The sequence below is a fragment of the Canis aureus genome, chromosome 38 (genome assembly GCF_053574225.1).
Source record: "Canis aureus isolate CA01 chromosome 38, VMU_Caureus_v.1.0, whole genome shotgun sequence".
NCBI classification, from domain to species: Eukaryota; Metazoa; Chordata; class Mammalia; order Carnivora; family Canidae; genus Canis; species Canis aureus.
The window spans coordinates 11,588,308-11,609,102 of NC_135648.1; the positions used below are offsets into that span (position 1 = coordinate 11,588,308).

At 40.0% G+C, this 20,795-nt stretch overlaps 1 protein-coding gene across 20 annotated transcripts in view; it reads left to right on the top strand.

The window, feature by feature from the left end:
• Positions 1-20,795, top strand: part of ESRRG (estrogen related receptor gamma) — a 616,791-nt gene that overhangs the window by 47,073 nt on the left and 548,923 nt on the right. For 3 of the 20 annotated variants that reach the window (XM_077887019.1, XM_077887022.1, XM_077887037.1), the window contains exon 1: positions 9,088-9,331. The exons of 16 other annotated variants lie outside the window; for them this stretch is intronic. The gene's annotated coding sequence lies outside the window, so the exon portion shown is untranslated. Of the gene's footprint in view, positions 1-9,087; positions 9,332-10,492; positions 10,622-20,795 lie in introns of those variants that run through there. One more of the 20 variants, XM_077887021.1, reaches the window with a different exon arrangement.

The following is a 20,795-nucleotide window of genomic DNA, read 5'->3' on the forward strand; positions in this document are numbered from 1 at the left end:
AGTTTTGAAGAGAAACTCTCCTTTGTTTCTCACGCTGCCCAAAGACCAAATAGGGGAGTGTGTTTGGAAAATGCTCAAATTCAGAAGCAGCAGGCAAGAGACCAGAGGAGGAAGAAATGTCCTCAAGGGGAAGGCAGGGAATGGGATTGGGGAGGGGTGTCAGGGTTCTTGGTGTCTTTTGTTGTTTTTTTTTTTGGTTTGGTTTCGTTTTCTCCTGTCCAGTAGATTTGATGTGATCAGAATGAGGTAGGCAACGTAAGAAACAGTCCTATCATCGTGGGAAAGAGAGGGAAATTTAAACAGCTCTCAAATCCAAGCTGAGGAATAGCAGACAGAAATAAGGTGCGTGCAAACATTGGTGGAGATCGGGGTGACATTGACGGGGCTTCATTTCCTTCAAATATGAAGAGAGTCAAGTAGATCATAAGACAGGCCTAGATGACCTTTGAGGCAGGTATTTGCCTGTGGTGCATGACTGTTGTTTTTATTAAAAGTTCTCGTAACTCTTTAAACTCCCATCATGTAGACGTGTGTGTGTTGAGAATGATGTCAGGTAGCCCATAAGACTGTCCATGGACTCAGGTGAGGAAGGTCAATAAAAGAGGATTTATTTTCTTTAATAAATCAAAGTAGCATTTAAATCTCTGTGCCTGGTATGAGGGAGACCTGCTGGTCTTCTTTCACAGGAATCGAGAGGGGAGCAAAGATACTCTGATAGGTGGTGCTTTCACAGAAGGGAGCAGATCAATCGATTAGGTTTCCATGCGTGTGCCACTCAATTTCTTCTGTGCAATTTTTCCAGAAATTAAAAGGTAACCAAGAGAGTACCATGTTCCCATCTCCAACTGAGCACCACTTATTACTGCAACGGTATTTCAATATTAAGTGATCTTGAAGATATTTCATCTTTCATTTTGAGTTCTGAATTTGAATCAGCATGAGAATGGCAGGGCAGCAAAGTAAGGTAAAACTAACCAGGCGCACAGCTGATGGTTGGGGAAAAGTGTCGCTGAGAATTTCTGGGGCTGTTGTCAGCAACCTTGTTTACAGGGACATTTTGGTTGCATCTAGAATTTTAGCGAGAGCCTGCCAATGATAATGGGCTTATGTTCGAAATTGATCCTAAGTGTCTCTTTTTTTCCTCCTTCACAGACATGCTCTGCACACCTTAGCCAAACACTCAAGGCAAAACTTTGCTGAAGCCCCATGACATTTTCTAATATAGACAAATCCCTGGATTAGTGTGTCACAGGAAGAGGGGAAATTTATCAGGTTCTCTTTTTGTTTACGGATGTGTTGATACAGGTAGCTTTAGTCCTGTTTGGGTTTTTTTCTTTTCTTTTTTTTTTTTAATGTCTTGTGTGCTTGGCTGCCTTAAATGCAAAACAAATCATATTCGAGGAAGTTGAAGTATGCCTTACAGACTGACCTATAAAATTAATTTCAATTAGACATCGAAGAGCTCATTATCCTGGTGATGCAGATTTATGACCCCACGTAGGGATTTTTGTGTTTGTTTCAAAATTGTTGGAAAACTGCAGGAACAAAAAAAAAAGATTTTGAGGGAAATGCCAAAAGCCACATTAATGAAGAAAAACAGTGTTGAGATACTTTTGAATAATAGATAGGATATATGTAATGGTCAACCACAAGATAAAATTTTTACACAGTATTTTTATGGCTTTAAATTGGCTGCATTGTAAACTAAGCTTACTACTCTATTAAGTCATTATACTTTTCAATTATTTAACATTTCTGGCCAACCTATCTTCTGTGGTCTTTTTCTGTACACATCAGAAATGATATGTACAGTAGTGATCGCTTGTTGTTGATGTGGGGAGTTTGCAGCGGAGCAAGGTTTGGTTTTTAACTCCTTGGGACGAATGTTACAAAGAATGTGCGGAGGAGAAAGAATGGTATGGAAACAGACAGAGCCCTATGAGAATGGAGATGACTACAGCATCGAGATGTACCTAATACAATTTGAGTTATTCTCACTAAGAAACCTTGACAGTATCTGCCTTCTAGGTACTGTGCATTTGGAAATACTATATCTCCATTTAAATGCAGATCTTCTGTTTTCTCCAGGGAACAGTTGGTGAATCTTTCAATTGAACCACCGGTATGAGAAAACCAACTGAAAATTTTGCCATGAACAATAGAATCTGTCATTTTGAAGTAATGATTACCAACTTTTATAATATTGTGATTTAAAAAAAAAATTCCTTTAAAATGCCAAAGTCATTTGTGAAGTCAAAATCACATACTCGGCCCTGGTGCAAACAAAGAAATTTTGTCTTGTCACTTTGTTGTTGGTTTTTTTTAAGCTGCGAGATGATTCAGCTTTGCAATTCAGTTTTTAGGTTAGCACTGCCATCCCAATAGAGTCAGCGGGCCTAAGGGAGCAGCGCAGGGAATTATGAATAAGTTCTACATGCTTGTCACGCTGCCGTGCGAGCAGATGGGGACGAGGTGCCGTAGGAGCGTTTAAGGACCTTTCTCTGGAATGATCTTCTTCTTGATTATTTTGAGCCTCATTTATAATAGTACCTTGTGTTGGAACCAATGGTGGCGGCCAAAAAGGAGAGGCAGGGCCTGGGTGGCCTTCTTTTAAGAGATGATTGCAGAAGTAATACAGGCCTTTGACATAGAATGTAGACACACCGTCTGATGGGTTTGGGATGTTCAGATGGAGATAACTGGAGAAATCTGTGCACGTCTTGAAATACAAATTCCTGAAGTTACACAGCGTAATGATGTTGAGTCTCTGAGTTTCTTGATCACATAGCCAGGGAGGTTTTCTTTTTCTTAGAAGGTAGATACCAGTCATTCACTCAATCCTGATGATTTCCAGCCCTGGAAGGCCCCTACCTCCTCAGCTCACCTTCTCCTTTGCTTTGGCTGTAAAGCCCACCTCCTGTACCCTCTCTGACCGCACACCCTATATAGATATTTCATAGTGCGCTTATACCATTATACCTATAATTGTGAAGAAGGATCATCGATAGTTTTCAAATCAGGCCTTTGTTTATATTTCTATTACGATGGACACTTTGTTCATTTAGACGAGGGAAGGATCACAGTTACCGTAAAAGAAGGTCGAATGTCTTTGGAATCTCTGTGATAAAATGCAAGACACTGGCGATTCAAAGATATTTTTATTTACTTAGGGACACTTAGGGCTGTTTCAGATGGGGCACCTGCTAAAATAAATAACGGGGATGGGACTCTCCAGGAAGGGTGCTAATTAATGAATGTGCTTATTTTATACAAACACGTATAAATATGCATGCCGGACATTGTCATTGTTTACTGTTTTGAAGATTCAAATTCAGGATGTTAGCATTGTGTGAAGCAAAGCAAAACTTTTGTATAATCCTGGTAGATACTTGTGCAGTAAACAGTGTTTCCAGATTATCTGCGTTACCAGCGTGGCCCATTTAGATTCTATCTGGCTTTAAGATATATTAGGTTAATAAGGCTGATTTTATGACCAATATAATTTATATTCACAAATACCTGTTTTTATTAGCACAATTATAGATTGTGAAGCAAATTTCCATATATGTTAAATACTTAGAACAAGAATAACTAACATTTGTATAGTGAGTTACAGTATATAACCATACATTATCCATAAGCTGCTCTTTGGAAGAATATTTATTGCACTTTCTTACTCAAGAAGGCAATCAGTTTTTACAATATAAACATTATAAGAAAATACATTTTTTTAATCAGAGTTTTTTTCCCTACTTCCATCCTTCCCTACATCCATGCCTCCCTTCCATCCCTCCTCCTCTCCCTTCCTTTTCTCTTCTTTCCTCTCTTAATTGGGAAAAAAACCTAATGACTTTTTTTTTTTTTTTTGGTGGTGCTTGCATAATTGCTTATCCCACATTTCTATTTAAAAAGGAGCTTTAACAAGCAACCCAACATGATTTTTGGAATATATCTTCTGTCTACCAGTGTTCTTGAGGAAAATATAAGGTTGCAGAAATCATTTCATGCCCTGTATGTTTTCAAACATAAATCAGGAAAATTGTTAGCGAGTTATAGCTCTTCTTAGAGACTGTGGCTATCGTGCTATAGTAAACACAGGCTATATATTTTTCCAAGTTATTATGTGTGGAGAGAGATCCGAAGTTGGCTATTTAGATGAACAGTTTAATTCAGTTATTAGAAATTCATTTTCTATTTAGTATGAACATTTATTTTCCAAAGGTTGCAGAAATGGGACATAATACCTGATGATCCTTTGGATCAATCACCTTCAGAGTTGGAAATTTGCTCTTTTTAGCTAATGTGTCTATGACTGAACATCGATCTTCAGCTAAGGATCAGTTGAAATGGTCATAAGCATGGTTTATAGTTTGATCCGGTTATCTTCTTTATCCGAGACCAGTGAACCTTTGTTTCCTCATTTCTAAGTGAAGGGGTTTGAGTTGATGTCTCCAACTTACTGCAAATCTGTGATTCTGCGTTAGTGATTGATTAGTAATGAATCAACCTATTAATTATACTCCTGTTTATTTCCATTCCATAAACTAATTATTTACTGAAGTCTGGCCTTTGCTATGACCAGAAATATTAGTAAGTAGAGTAAGAAATGTGCTCAGGTTCGTGGTGAAAAGCCTCATGAAATTTAGACACTCAGGGGTTTACGTGAAAACTTTTCATTTGGAGATCAATTATTAGCTATTCAAAACACACTTTTTTCCCCTACATAAAACAATCTTAAATGCTGACTACTTTCCTAGGCTAGACTGTAAAAGCCTATGCTAACTTATTGGAGTGAAATATTGTGTATCAGTGATGAAAAAATATGAAAAAGAGTTCTATTATGATACAAGTGATAAACATAACATAAAGGCAATAAAACTGAATGATAGTTTATCATTTATCTAGACTCTGGAGGGTTGATGTTTAAGAGAAATGCACATATAACTGGAAGTTAAAAAGATAGATGGAAACTATTGCAGAGCGTGTGAAAGGGATTTTTAGAAACTTTCAGGATTTTTAGAGGCTGGTTGCAAAGTATATGGCTTCTCTTTCCCTTGGAATAGTGTAACATTAGCACTACTTCTAAGTTTATCACCTGTGATAAGATTTGTTTTTTGACACCCAAATGCACTGAAAAGCAGGAGAGTGAAGAAAAATGGAGAGAAAATTATTCTCTGAAGTAATTGGCCTAGAAGTGAGAGACTCGAAGATGGAAGGCATATGAAGATAGAGGAGAGAGGCGCTGTGTGTGCGTGTAAGACAGTCTGGTCTGCATCTAATTGATGGTTGGATGAGACACCAAAAAGAAAAAGGGGAAACTAATATGTACACATTCTTCCCGAAGGGAAAGTATGTTATAGGATGTTAGCTATGTGGAAAAGCTTACAAATTAGACATAGAGCATCCGTTTTAATATTTTTGCTGGGTCACTTATTGCCTGTATGATCTTGTGACTTTATTAAATTTTGGGAATTTTTTTCCTATCTGTGACAAGGTAAATAATAGAAGCATCTACTTCCAAGTTGGTTGTAAGAGTTGAGGGAGACTCATGAGTAGAAAAGCACTTGAAAACTATATAGTTTTATGCGGTGAGGAAAAGTCATTGGGTCAACCCAGGTTTGACAGAGTCGTGGGTCGGTTTGTTTGGCTCCAGAGTGGTCTTTGGTAGACATATTTCTTGCACAATGTAGTCCAAGAACTGTGGTAGGTACTTTACATATTACTTGATTTAGGGAGGAAGCAGGAAATAGTATGCAGCTGGCCAGTTGAATGTAAGAAGCCTGATAATCCTAACTTCTACAGTGCCAGTTACCTAAGGAGCACGTGTACTTTCCCTTACAGATGGCCACAGCTTATCTAAAAATAACGAATGATTTTGGAAAGAAAAAGAGAGTATTCAGAAATGGTTTTCCTTGTCTCAACCACTGCCTGTCATTTGCATTTTTGCCATGACATTGATATTAATCTATATTTCCTGGATTTTTGTTAAGGCTGAAGGAATCATTGTTTGGCAGTAAGTGCTTATAAATAATGATACAAATTCCATTTAAAAAAATATTTCCAGGATGCAACAGAACTAATTAATGTAATACATCAGTTGAACTCCAAGCTCTAGATACTATACAGATCTCTTTCAAGAATATTTTTATTTTTCTGTATGAATCACTGATAAATGTCTAGCCACTTCCTCCATCAGAAGTGGTCTACATTTTAAAGCCCCAAATGAATCAGATCAATAATGATTCAATAAATTTGGATTGTATATATAGACACTATACAAAAAAAAAGCGAAAACAAAAACAAGCAGATCCAAAAATCCGCTGCGATTCTGAGACTGGCCTGATGCTCTGCTCTGATTCACCAGATAATGATCAATGGAATTTTACACATTGTGATCTGTTAACCTAGAAACTGAAGTGAACCTAGAAATCAAGATGTCTTGGGATCAAGTTGAATTTAAGAGTAAATATTTAATTGCTCTCATCAAAATTCATTAGGCCTTCTATGTCTAGCATATACGCTGAAGAAGAAACAAAGAAAACAATCTTTGAGAGTTTTAATCATGAGTCAGTGTTAAAAACTTTGACACATATATAATCATTTGGAAAGAATTGAAGACACAGAGCACATGAGCAGAAGGCCACCGATTGCTTCTAAATCCTTATTTGTTGGGGAGTTCTGTTTTTCTGTGACATTGACTATAAATTGTAAAATGGACTCAGCTTGAGTTTCTTTTAAATATAGGAAATTTTTATTTTTAAATTTTTTTATTAAAAATTTTTTTTTAAAGATTTTATTTATTTATTCATGAGAGACACAGAGAGAGAGGCAGAGACATAGGCAGAGGGAGAAGCAGGCTCCCTGTGGGGAGTCTGATGTGGGACTCGATCTCAGGTCCCTGGGATCATGACCTGAGCCAAAGGCAGACACTCAACCACTGAGCCACCCAGGGGCCCAAATACAGGAAAATTTTAAGTGCCCTAGTATGCTTACGTATCAGGCTAGATCCGTCAGAGAATACAAAGTCATTTTAAGATATAGTCACCCTACTCTAAGTAGATCTTTAGGGAAGTACAATATATATATATACATGAGATAGTATAATAAGGATAGCTGTATAATGTAGAATTATGCAAAAAATGAATTCTGCGTGGCAAATTCGTATACATACACTATGAAAAGCGTGCAACAGAATCGGAGCTTGGGTTGCTATTCAGGCTGTCATTTACTAGCTATGTGGCCCTGGTCTCTTTAAGCTGTGGTTTTCCCATTTGTAAATTGGGTATAGTTTCATCCGTCTCACAAGCCTGTTATGAGGATCAAAGGAGAGAAGTATCTGAAAGGGTTCTTATGCTTTATCATAGAGACTACGGGAAGGATGGAAGAGAGAGAGCGAGCCCTGGTAGGCTGCATGTGAGAGTAGGGGATATGTCTGTTGACTTTGTACCCCCCAGTGTCTGGCACTATGCCTGTCGCCCAGACAAGGCTCAGGAAACATTTGTAAATGCTTGCATGCCAGGCCCTTGACGTACGTTATCTTTTACATCTTCACAGTAATCTTTAAAAAAAAAAAAGATTTTATTTATTTGTATGTGAAAGAGACAGAGAATCAGAGGGAGAAGCAGGCTCCCTCTGGGGAGCCCAATATGGGACTCAATCCCAGGACCCTGGGGTCACGACTTGAGCCAATGGCAGACGCTCAACCACTGAGCCACCCAGGTGCCCCCACATCTTCACAGTAATCTTGTGCAGTAGACGCATTGTCACCATTTCATAGATGAGGAAATACATTCAGGAGATTTTAAGCACCTCCTAACCTCATGCAAGTAGGAAGTAGTAGGGTCAGGATGAGAAGCTAAGTCTACCTGGCGCCCAGGCCTAGGTTCTTTTCATTACATTACGTGGGCTCTCGAATCTAAGGAACAATAGCTTGGCCCAGAAGAAAAGCAAAGGCCTTGGATAATCCACCAGCTGCCCAGGCAGCTCCTGGGCTGGCTTTCAGAGAAGTAGGAGAACACCTTCCCGTGCTGTCTGACACATGGGACATGGCCTTTTGTTAAACTGTCAATTCTGATTTCTGCCCTTTGATGTAAAATGCACAATAGTGAGAAAATATCGTGTAATATACCAAAACCTAGACTTGTCATGGGGACAGAAGGGGGAAGAAGGGCAGCCAGGAACACAGGTAACAAAGTGGTTAACCAATGACTTGGAGACTTGGATTAAGTTTGTTACAGTGACCAGTGGTGAGTCTCTCTCTCTCTCTGTCTCTCTGTCTCTCTCTCTCATTCTCACTCTTTCTCTTACCCTCTCTTACTTTCCCTCTCAGAGTTAGCAAAGTCTAGCATTTCCATTCTGTTCCACATGAAGGGTGGTGAAGTAGGTAATCCCACTGCCGAAAGGCATTTCCTCTGTTCTTGGTGGCTTCCTTCCTCTCAGTATCCTTACGGCCTCATGATACTAGTGGCTTCTACTGACTGAAGTTTTGCAGTCCTTCCCAGTTTGTCATGAACAATAATAAAATGGCCTCCAAAGAAACAGTCATTTTAAACCTCCAGACTCTGGCTTGGGGAGCAGAATACAGAATGAGTTAACCACACCACCCTCTCCTGTATTTTTTTTCCCCCCTCAGTTTATTTGTGAGGAACATCAGAAGAGTGTTAACTACTCAAGATTAGTAACACACGGTGGATTTGAAGGTTTATGTAAGAGACAGAAGGGAAAAAAAAATGTTTTTAAATTGGGAGGCATTCAAAAAGATTCCGCGACAATACAGTACACGGTAGGTAGGGCGAGCAGAGACAGGGACTATATTTAAGATAAGTCCAGAGAATACCTTACCCTGTTGCCAGAGTCCAGTGGGTAAGGGTGTTTGGTTTCCCAGGAACTGCGCTAACATCCCCGAGATGAAACCCAGTTGGGGGGACACTTCCCACAGCCCTCCCTGACCCGGGGTAAGAGCGCTGGGTTGAATTGTGTGAAGTTGTCAAAGGTTGCTCTGCTCTCCAGCACTTGGCACCAGCTCCGCTGAAATGTGATGCCATTGGTTTTCAGTAAAGGTTCCTTTCTGCAGGGCTGCAAACACAGATCAGCTGCTACTGTGTATACACAACCAGGGAGCAGATCAACCAGCACAGTTAAAGCAGCCTTTTTAACCCTGAGACTTTCCAAGATCTCTTCTTCACGCAGGAAGTTTCCTTCTCTGTTGTCAGATTTAGCACTGTGCTCTTGTCATCAGATCCGAGCTAGGCTCCCTGCTGCACAGTAGAGAGGCTTCCTTAAGACATTTGTCCTTGAAACTGCACCAAACTCTTGGAAGAACCCAGAACGTGTAAGTATGTATGATTTAGGCAGCAATAGCACAGGGCAAAGCTGCAATCAACCATTATACAATATCCGATTAGCAGTGCAGGAGGGATTTTTCCGACGTTATGTTACATTCATTTTCAATTCGTTCTGAGGAAACAAATCAATTCTAGCTTCTGATACAGTGACTTTGCAGTAGATGGGGTTGTAATATGTTAGCTTTAACTATTTGCTGTTCTCATTTAGCATTTAGATGTGACTTGTGGGACAATTATTGTGGGCATTAAACTATAGAACTTCTAAATTTTTATTAGCAATTATTATTGTCGGTCATGTCCATCTTGAGAAACAAGTTTGCTTTGGGGACTGTTTTGAAAGAATTAACCACATAAATTCACAGACAATAGAGTGAATTTGTACCGTTCTTGCTCTCAATAAAACATATTAGTTTGCAGTTTTAATTTACTCGTAAAGAGCAATCCACTGAGGTTTTGTCTTAATTGAATCCTACCCAGTGCTGTCTGCTTGGTGTTTTACTGTCTTGTACGTATCTGTTTAAGTTACTTTGCTGGGATTGCAGTCTGGTTAAATCTGTATTTAGGCACTCTTTAGCTCCTGAGAACATTCGCAAAAAATGAAGGCGCACGCAATTTTTGAGGGGTGCCGGATTTGTTTTAAAGGGTGGTCGTATTACCCTTGAAGGATTTTTTTTTTTAGATGCACGACATGAATGGCTGGCAAGATGTAGACCACAGACCGAATACTCTGAGACTCTAAGTCAGATCTCAGCTTGTCCACTTTTGTAACTCCAACCAATAAAAGCCCCGTGCCCCCTTCCTATCAATTTTTAATATGCACCCATACTTATGTTTATAAGATTAATTTCTCTCAGATTAGTCTGATTGATAGCTGGATTGTGGTTTCTTAAGAGCTTGCTCCCTGAAACCCACAGCAGAGCTGCATGCCATTTAACTAGTGAATGTAAAAACGGGTAACCATGGATTCAGTCACCACTAACTGCCAGTGCAATGACTTGTTGTAAACAATACAAATGAGCCAGGAGAGCAGAGGCAACCAGACATGAAATGATTTTAATAGAAATTACGGTAAAAGGTCATGTGATGTATCTGCTTCTGTTCAGTTTTAAAGGGAAAGTCTTTCTTTTCTCCCCACCGCCCCCCACCCCCACACACCTCTTCCCAGTCAACCCAAGTAGATGTCTTCACAAACTTGGCAGGTCCCACTCTCTGCTTCCATGGAGAAGGGCGGCCAGTGTAATCCCGTGCACAGTGTGGTGACTTATGGATTTTCACTGGTAAGTACCTTTATTTTAGAAACAAAAAGGAAATCGGTGCATTCCAGGGCTTCCTTCATGGAAGGTCATGCTAATTGTGTGCTAGAAGTCCTCAAGCTTCCTGCACACAAGAAGGAATAAGTCATTTCGTTCCTTAGCTTTTCTGGTGATACAAACGTCTTTTCTCTCCCTTCCTGAAGTCCCTGGATTATTTTGTAAACCCGATCTCTCTGAAAACTGTTATTGGCTCTAGAAGCAACTTCTGCAGTATGGTAATGAGCACACGCAGATACTGGGAGCGGTGCTGTGCCTCACTTCAGGGTCTCACCCGGGCACACCTTGGCCGAGTTCTGCAAGGACCAAGTTTTACAATCCCATTTGCATTTCTCTGGTAGGGATGGTTTCCGCGTGTGAAAATTATTATGTTCGTAAATTTGCCTCCAACCAAGAAATATTAACAACTTATACCTGTGTGAAGTGTTAACCTCATGGTTGGTTTGGTGTACTGATACCAGCTATGCTTGTTAAAAAGGAAATGAAAGAAAAAGCACGAGCCGTAAAACTTGGGGGAGGAAGGGAGCCTTTAGAAGCCAGATTTAGAGGGTGGACCTAGCAGGTACTTGGTGTGCAGGAATGAGGGGGCTCAGTCACTGTGTGGGTGACCCACGGGCACTTTAGGCCAAGGACTGTCTCTAGGTGTGTTGTGTATCAAGGTGAAACAGACCTGAACTGGTCTCTCGAGCCACACCTCCTGCCACATGCAGATGGTATAAATAATCGCATCATCTCAGAACAAAAGACAAAGCTCTGTTCATATTTTACCTCCTTTTAACACACAGATACTTCTGAAGAGATGCATAATTGTACATGCATGGATGTCATACGGAGTAATGGAATTTCAGGTGTTGATTTTTCCTTTACTGCCTCCACTTGGACAGACCCAATCAGCACGTGAAAAAGCATTGGCTTGTAATTTAGAATCTCAGTAGGATGTAAGAGCATCAGCCCCCTCTGTATACGCTAAAGAGTTTTATCTAGTGATCTAGGGGTTTCTTTAAATCTGTGAGTGTTAACATAGTATTTATATTTAAGCTTTTTTTTAGAAAAAAAATCAAGCTTCTTAAGATGTTGGAGTGCCTCACTGCCTGCTTAGACTGAAGAATTCTTCAGAATGTCGTGGTTAGCTGTGACCTCATGGTTTACCGTTCTAATGCTAGCTCTGCTTATCAAAAATAAATGAAAGAAGAGACTCTAGTAATTCATGTTGAGGGAGAAGGGAGCAATTTCAAAGCAGGTGTGGAAACTCCAGGTAGGGTTTTGGGTGAATTAAAATTAAAACTATGTTATTTTTACTTTTCCTGGCCTTGACTCTCCAAGTTGAAGGATAGGAATAAAGTGTCAGCTACAGGGTGGTTAGGAGCAAAATCTTTGTAGTCAGACATGAGTTGCACCCTTTTCTTTGGGCCCCACTATGCTTAGGATTTGGGGCAGAGTTTCATGTCTTTGAGCTTTCACCTCCTCATCTGTAGATGGAAGATAATAATGCACATCTGTGGGCGAAGGAAAGGGTCAAAGGACATAATGCATAGAAAGTATTTCATGCTGTGTCTGGCACATAGCAAGTGTCCAATAAACTGATGCCAGCTTCCTTTTTTTTTTTTTTAATTGAGGAAACTTATGCCTAAATAGAATCCTGCTATTAGTGTTGAGCCAGAGAAAGACAGTATTCACATCATCAGTTGGTCTTTTTCTGTAATTGTACGCTGCAGTAACTTGTCATCACTTTGTAGTATAGTGTAGTGGTTTATATAACATTTACTGAAAGCCAAAAGTAGTCTCTTATTACTGTGTATTTTTTCAATTATTTACAGATTATTTAGGAAAATTACCATTTTTTTTTAAAAGGATAGAATTTCTGATGTTTTGGGTATTGAGACAACATGCACATTTGGCCTGCGATCCTATTGCTGGAGTTGAGAGCAGAAGGACACTAAAAGTATGAGAGATTCATAATTACATCAATCCTAAAAGCTTAAAACTAGTGGTAGATCATTGTATGTACTAAAGAGCAGTAATAATTAACAGGCTAGTAAACATGGATGTTAGATGCTACTAAAGAGACATTTCTTGAGAGAATTGTGTACACATTCACTGTGTCCTTCTTGCAGTCTAAGGGCCTGATCCTCTCTTTCCTCCTTTCCTCTTTTCCCGCTTCCCTCCTTCTATCTCTACCTCCCTCCTCCCTCTTTCCTGCCTTCTTTTCCTTCCTTCCTTCCTTCCTTCCTTCCTTCCTTCCTTCCTTCCTTCCTTCCTTCCTTCCTTCCTTCCTTCCAGCTCTTATATATTATCTCAGGTATATAGCATTTTCTTTTTCTTTGTGAACCATAAAGGTTCAAGGAAGAAAAAAAGAGGAACAGGAGACCCACGGTCTTTTCATGCTAGCTCTGATTTTATAAATGGAAAGTTTAAGAGGAGTCAGAAAAATCTGTTTTTCTTTCTCCTGCTATTGAACAGGAGAGGCACATCTGAGGTGACCTGCAGACCCCAGGGAAGCCTTGCTCAGTAACTATTTGTTGATTCATTGATTAAACGGCACGGAGAGAAGGGACATCAAGCATGGAGATTCCCTCAGTACTGAAAGCTTTGAAACCCCAAGCCGCCATGTGCAGTAGGATGGCTTCTCTGTGACCTTCCAACAACTAATCTCCTTTAAGAACTGAATCAAAGCGGTTAAGGGATTTTGTCAGATGGATTTTGCCTACAGTTGGGTTTTTGGCAGTTGCATGTAGAAGGCAATACATTCTTCACAAGGGTATGATTTTTTTTTTCCCGAAAGGAATGAAGACAAGGTGCCAACAGAGATCTCTAGAGAGGGACTCTTGTTTATTCATGGTACTGTTCAGGCAGGGACAGCTGCAAGGTAGATGACTTTCTCACACTTCCCAGCCAACCTCCTTCACCGCCAGTGTCTGATGGTCTGGTCAACAAGTTCACTCATGCAGCATCCCCTCTCCATAATCTTCTCTACCAAGGGCAGGAAAAAAAAATCCTGTGATCAGAATTGATATCATATGAGTGGCTATAGGCATCTACTATCTATTTCTAGGACATCGTAGACTCTACAAGTTAGAGCTGGAAACTATTTTAATGGGTAAAGCACTTGCTCAAAGTCACACAACTTATGAGTTGCAAAAACAGACTAGAACTTGGGATTTCTGATTCCCAAGCTAGTGCTCTTTTGAGGGCTCCTGCCTTCTAGTATATAGACTACAAAAGAGAGAACCTATATGATAGTGGAAAAAAATCTAGCTTAGGAAATGGCGAGACTATCCTAAAGGGATTGCTCCAAAGAGTAAGATAGATCTGGTTCTAATGCTAAACCCATAATTTAGAAACCCTGTGATCCTTGAGAAAGACACTTAACCATTCCAAGCTGCGGTTTCTTTCATTGTAAAACTGAGATTAAAATAACTATCATGCTTATTTTAGGTTGTGTTGAGGATTCAGTAAGATTATATGTGGAAAGCACCCTGTCCAATGCTTGACACAAGACAGATATCAGTAAACGTTATTGCCAGTCGTCTTTCCTTTCCAAGGTCAGCAGTTGGAGTCATGAATAGTAAAATTATGAGAAAGAGGTTTTTTTTTTTTAAATTTTTATTTATTTATGATAGTCACACAGAGAGAGAGAGAGAGAGAGGCAGAGACACAGGCAGAGGGAGAAGCAGGCTCCATGCACCGGGAGCCCGACGTGGGATTTGATCCCGGATCTTCAGGATCACGCCCTGGGCCAAAGGCAGGTGCCAAACCGCTGCGCCACCCAGGGATCCCGAGAAAGAGGTTTTATGTATGCATCTGGAATGGGGTAGCTCAGTGGTTTTCGATATTTTCTTTGAAAATGAATGTGAAGCATTTCCACATGCCTGGCATAGAGTGATCCATAAGGAATGATATTATGATAGTGACAATAATGGTGATGGTGGTCAGGACAAATATGCTGATGTTGGTGGGTGATGTGCACATACCACAGATGAGCCCAGGATATAAGCAGCTCCCAAGGCTTTGGCTTGGATTACGGTTCTTTCTTTCTTACCCTAGGGAGGAAATCAGTACGTTGGTGGGCAAGAGCTGTGCCATTATAAGTACAACTATACTCATTTCAATTAAAAAGAAAATAATCGGCAGCCTTCAGTACTTTATTCTTGGTGACAAATTACTGGCAACATCCCAGTTGGTCTAGAAGATGCTGTTCTTCCCTGGAGGAGTGCGATTTTGAAAGATGCTTTCCATCACAGCTCTGGAACTAGACGACTTGGGTTTGAATTTTGGATCAACCACTCACTATCTGTGATGATCTGAAGAAATGAGTGAACCACTTTTATAAGTCTTTATTCCCTTACCTTCAATTGGAACAATAATGGTACCCACTTCATATGATTGTTATGAGGATCAAATGGGTTCACCCGTATACAGTACTAGGAAAACTGTTGGCACATAGTAATTGCTCAGTGCTAGCAATTTTTAGAGGTTTCTGTCTCCAAGCTCTTTCATGGATAGTATCCTAAGATTCTCTCCCCAAATTGCCATTATTAATGTTATCCATGGTGTCATTAATGCATAAAACTGATTTTTTAGTTTTAACATAATAAAAGGTGCTCTTTATTGTGCACTCACCATTTAACTAGGCATTATGCCATGTGTTTTATATGGCATCTTAATTGATCCAATTCCCTCGTTACTCTTATGAGATAGTGTTGCCCCCATCTAACAAATGAGAAGATTGAATCTCCAAGAGGGGATAGAACTTACTCAGCTCGTGAGCTACAGAACCAAGCCTCAGATGTGTAATCTTCCCTATGTATCTTCCCCATACTAGCTCATTAAGTTGGAGACAATTTGCAGAGGCAATGGGAAAGATGTATTTTCTGGAATAAAAGAGAAATCATGAAATGGATTTACTCTAGCATGCTCAGAGACTCAAATCAGAGACAGAGAAGATGACCATCGCAAAAAGTAACTTAATTTACTCAATAATCAGAAGATCTAGAAATTTAACTTAATTCTGTCTTATGGACGGGAAAAGATGAGAGACAGAGGTGGGAAAGGATCATGGATAATAAGGAGGAGGAAGATGAGATAGAGACAGAGACAGAGAATGAGGCAGAGGCTTAATTACATGCCTCTCATTTAACACTCAAGCGATCCTGGAGGTGGATGGTCCAGGACCATCATCCTGATGCTAGACATTTTTTTCCAAGACAACGAAACTGAAAATAATGGTTTTGGAATTTAACTTATGGTATTGTACCTTTAAATCCAGTGCACTCTTCTACTTCATCATGCTACCTTTGGGGACTTGAGAGTTATACAAAAATATAGATAGATATGTGGAAAGAAAGAATTATGGGTTCATTGACATAGGGACAAATCATGTTAGAACCATCCTTTTGCTTTTTCAGATAGTAACACTGAAGATTTTTTAAAGTCATGTTGTGCTTTTGCAACTATAGGCATAAGTTAGATTAATCTATATGTAAGAGACTAGGTGTTAGGTAATATTTAATACTTTGTATTTCAAGGTAGTTTTTACTTCTGTTGTTGAATTGATTTTCAAAAAGAAAATATTAAGAGTTAAATCAATCACATTTTCTTCCCAGTTTTACAGATGAAGAGACTGTGTTATGCAGAGATGCAATGATCTCCATAAGATCATAGCAACTTCTAGATATCAATGCCATTCTCTGGTTGTGAGCCTCCAGAAAAGATTTTTCTCTTTCCTGTGATGATCTCTTCTAATTGGTATGGTCATCACATAATCAACTTCTAAACTTGCGGACACATGATAGAGGAGGGTCATATTGGTATACATCATAAGGGCCTGTCTGGAAAATGAACTCAGAGGATGGCCCTTTTTGCTATCACCTTCCAGTCTGGAATACCGTCATCTGATCTTTGAGGAATGGTGTAAGGGCTATGGTTTACAACATTTCCAACCCCCTAGGTTCCAGGCTGTGTGCTGGAGAGAATCTTGTGCTTTCTTGTGCTTTAGCCTCCTGGGGTCCACCAGACGCTATGGTGTCTTCCCCAGACAGTAGCCTGCTGCTCCCACATTATGTCTGACTGGCACTCTGTTTGTAGAGCAGATGGAGTTCCCTTCCGAGAGGTACTTCCCACTCTGCATGTTTGTTTTGAGGATATGGGTTTGGGTAAGTATAGGGGACCAAGAAAAGAGGGAGGTACCAAATGGTTGTCTGAGCAATGACAGTTCAAGGAAAAAGGAGAATTGAAAATGCTTGTAATTTCCAAGGTTGATGCCAAGCCAGATTACCTTCTTAAATCAGTGTAAGCAAAAACCCTGAGGTTAGGCCATGAAGCAAAGATCCTAGCATCCTTGGGAGCAAAACAAACAAACAAACAAACAAACAAACAAACAAACAAAAACCCTGCCCAATGACCCCTTTTCAGTATTAAAGCAATGGAGGTGGAGAGGAGGGATTGAAAGGAGAAAAGGTGTTGGCTTTCTATGCTTTCCTTTAGAAGGTCATGGAACCATATGTCCAGTTTTGAGTGAAGATGCCTGAGAATGATTGTGCTTGTTGATGTATAATTTTTTCTTACCGTGGTCACTATAATCACATGCAAAATGATTCCCTTCGACTATTTCTCTCAATTTAAGTACTTCTTCTAATAATTCATGATATTTGTGTAGTGAAAATTTATGAAGTCACAAATTATCATCTCCCTCTGTGGCAGCTGAGTTAACTTAGCAAGAATAAGTGGCTTGATCAGAGTGACAGTTTGCTAGAAACAGAGCAGAAGACAAGAGAGAAATTGGGCCTTCTGACATCCACATCTGGATTGATTCTACCCCTTAGAGATATCAGTCTTGTAAAAGAGCCAGTGCAGGGTAGGACTAAAGATGAGTGTGAAGAAAGTTACAAAGGGGAAAAACACCCTGAGAGTGTTAGAAGAAATACTCGCAATGTCTTGTTTTGTGTTGAGTGTGATATCTTTGGCTAATGATGGTGCAAAGATTCTGATTTTGCCTTCCACTGAAAAGTGAGGGGAAGGGGAAGTACCCCCTTGGAGACTTATGTAGGATCAGAATACCTCTCTCTACCCAGTCCTCAGGCTTTCCTCTCTTTCTTAGGTCAGGCAAGAGAGTGGAAATATACTCTAGGCCTCTCAGAAGATGAAGTTGAGGCAGCTCTAAGTAAGAAAGAAATGACCTTGTACATGCAAGCTTTGTTCTCCTGTTCACCTATAGTCCCACCATTTTACTATCGTAGAAGAGTAATCCTTGTCCGTAACATCATCTCAAAAGTGAAGGGACACCTAAGTGATTATGAAGGGAGACGGTGCAACTTTTCCTTTCTTAAAGCAATTAATACCCTGAGGATAAAATCCTGTTGGTCTGATACTTAGTTAAAATGTGAGTGTCATTTTTTCCCCCTTTGGAATGGAACCTTAAAAATCACCTGGATATTAGAAGGTGAAGTTAATGTGTGCTCTTTCTCCTATGAGCTCTATTTTATTAACATCGGTTAAATAAGATCCTAATACAGTTCTGAATAGTAAGGTGAATTTCTTGGCTTGGCTAAGACTACGACAGAGAAATTATGTATTTGATAATGGCTTCGAAATCTTCAAGTTGATCTGGCATTAGTCAGCATTTGACCATAGATTCCCGGTAGGAAGTCCATTCAAGCTATTGCTAATGCTTCAAAAGTACTCTATGTGACTGGCAGTGAACACACCGGTGTCATATAGATGTCAGCTTTTTGCCCTCAAACCATCATTAACCAGAAGCAGCTACCAGCTAATATTTCAACATTACTTTTAGATGTCAAACTATTAGTCATCATATAGACAACAAATATGTTGAGTTAAAAGATGCCTGCTTAAAAAGCACAATGGGTCTTGGTCTACCTCAACGTCGTTTGTACGCTGGAGGTTTACTCTGTATTTCTTTCCATTGGACTATTTAATGATTATTTTAATTTTGGTAAAGTTTCACTTTAATACTCCTAGAAATTAGAGGAAAATATCGCCTACGTTCATTTGCTATGTTACGCAGACACAGTACACAGCAAAGGTAAAAGATAAAAGATCAATTCTTATGGATCTCATAGTTCCAAGCTTTTGAGGCTGTATTATAGAAACTTTGTAATTATTGTGGGTAATCTTGCAGAAAATTAAATGTTGAGTTTGCATATGTGAAGAAGTTTGGACTCTCTTGCTCACCATAGCTTGTTAGTGCTCAGCATCTCACTGTTCCTGTCAGGCTTCGGGTTGCACTTCGCTGCTAGGAAAATGTTATTTGTGGCAAAAGTGAAATCCTCGGCTGGGGCACATCATCTTATGTTTGAGGCGTATTTTAGAGCATTTGTATCTGTGGTTCACTCATCTGTTTCAAAATGCTAGGCCAGTGGTTCTCAGCTAAGGACAGTTTTACCCACCCAACTCCCAGGGATATTTGAGGACATCTTTTGATGGGAAACAGGTGCTATTGGCATCTAATGAGTAGAGACCAAAGATGCTGCTGAACATAAAATTCATAGGGTAGCCCCCCATACAACAAAGAATTATCCAATCTAAAATGTCGACGGTGTTGAGAAGCCGCCTTCTAGATTCTTCCAAAGTTTAAAAGGTAAAGGAGAAGGTGGGTACCTTAACTATTTTCAGATTTTTTTAAATGGCTGATTTTTAAAAAAGATTTTTGCTTATTTATTCATGAGAGACACACACAGAGAGAGGCAGAGACACAGGCAGAGGGCGAAGCAGGCTCCCTGCAGGGAGCCCGGTGTGGGACTCGATCCCAGGACTGCGGGATCACGACCTGAGCCAAAGGCAGATGCTCAACCACTGAGCCACCCAGGCGGCCCTGGCTGATTTTTTTTTTTTTTTTTTAATTAGAAGTTTCCCCCTGGGATATAGGATAAAGGTGGAAAGTACAAACACATCATATACTTGCTTTAGAGACTATTTGGAGTGTAATATATGTGTTGTGGCTAATTTAGCTACATATAATGATCACAATTCCAACAATATTGATAGCTGACTTTTATAGAGCTTACTATGTACCAGATGCTGTCCAAAGTATCTGTCCATACAGTGATTCAGTTAATCCTCAAAGGGCCTCTATTGAAGAGGTACCCTGTCTGTGCCCTTCAGGACTCAGACACTTTAATACTTGAGCCTGTAGGAATAAGGTGAGCTCCTGGCAGGAAGTGTAAGGAACAGAGTACTGGTAGCACTGACAACAATATATTTGGAAAGAGGAAGGCTTTGCTTCTCTAAATGCCCCTGGTTGCTCAAGCTTTTATTCTATGGTGCTATTATTGCAAAAAATGCTTCTCTGGGAAACTAGGATTGTCATCATAAAGCAGGCAAGCATTTTATTTGGTAGAGGGTGCAAGCAAAAATGGTTTTATATCTCTCTACTTGCCAGTTTTGCACTGGGTCCCATGCTCGTCTGGGTTTCCCTCTCCACTAGCTTTTCTTGACTGAACTGGTCATCAGGTGATGTGTAAATGACAGAGGGGAAGTATCCACCACAGCTCAGCCTTGGAAATACCAAGTGGTTGCTTATACCTGCTGCCCTTACCTTCTAAGTGGGTTGTCCTCTGAGTCTCTTTCCTAGAGTTTTCAAGGGATAGGAAGCTCTCCCTTTAAGGGGCCCCTGGGTGGCTCAATCAGTTAGGTGTGTGACTCTTGATTTTGTCTCAGGTCATGGTCTCAGGGTCCTGGGACGGGAGCCCCATGTCGAGCTTTGGACTCAGCATGAAGTTGGCTTGAGATCTTTTCTCCTTCTCCATCTGCCCCTCCTGCTCATGCTGTCTCTCTCTCTCTCAAAAATAGATAAGTTTTTTTTTTTTAATTTTACCATCAGAGTGGATTTAATCCACTAAAACCTCATGTTTGAAAGAAAAATAGGTAAAATTTCTCTAAGCAAGCCTCATGGGAGAGTCTCCAAGAACACACTGAACAATGAAATTTTCCCTGGAAATGCCACAATGAAGGTCATATTCCCAGGGGGGGTTTCTTGTGGGAATTGGGAAGTTAGCTGGGTTTACTGCTTTCACACCAACCGAGGGCTTTGAGTTCAGAGAGTTAAGTTTGTCATAGCTGACACGTCTTACCTTTGGCGAACTGGTCTATTGTATTAAACCTCAGTTGCCATCAAAACCCGGAA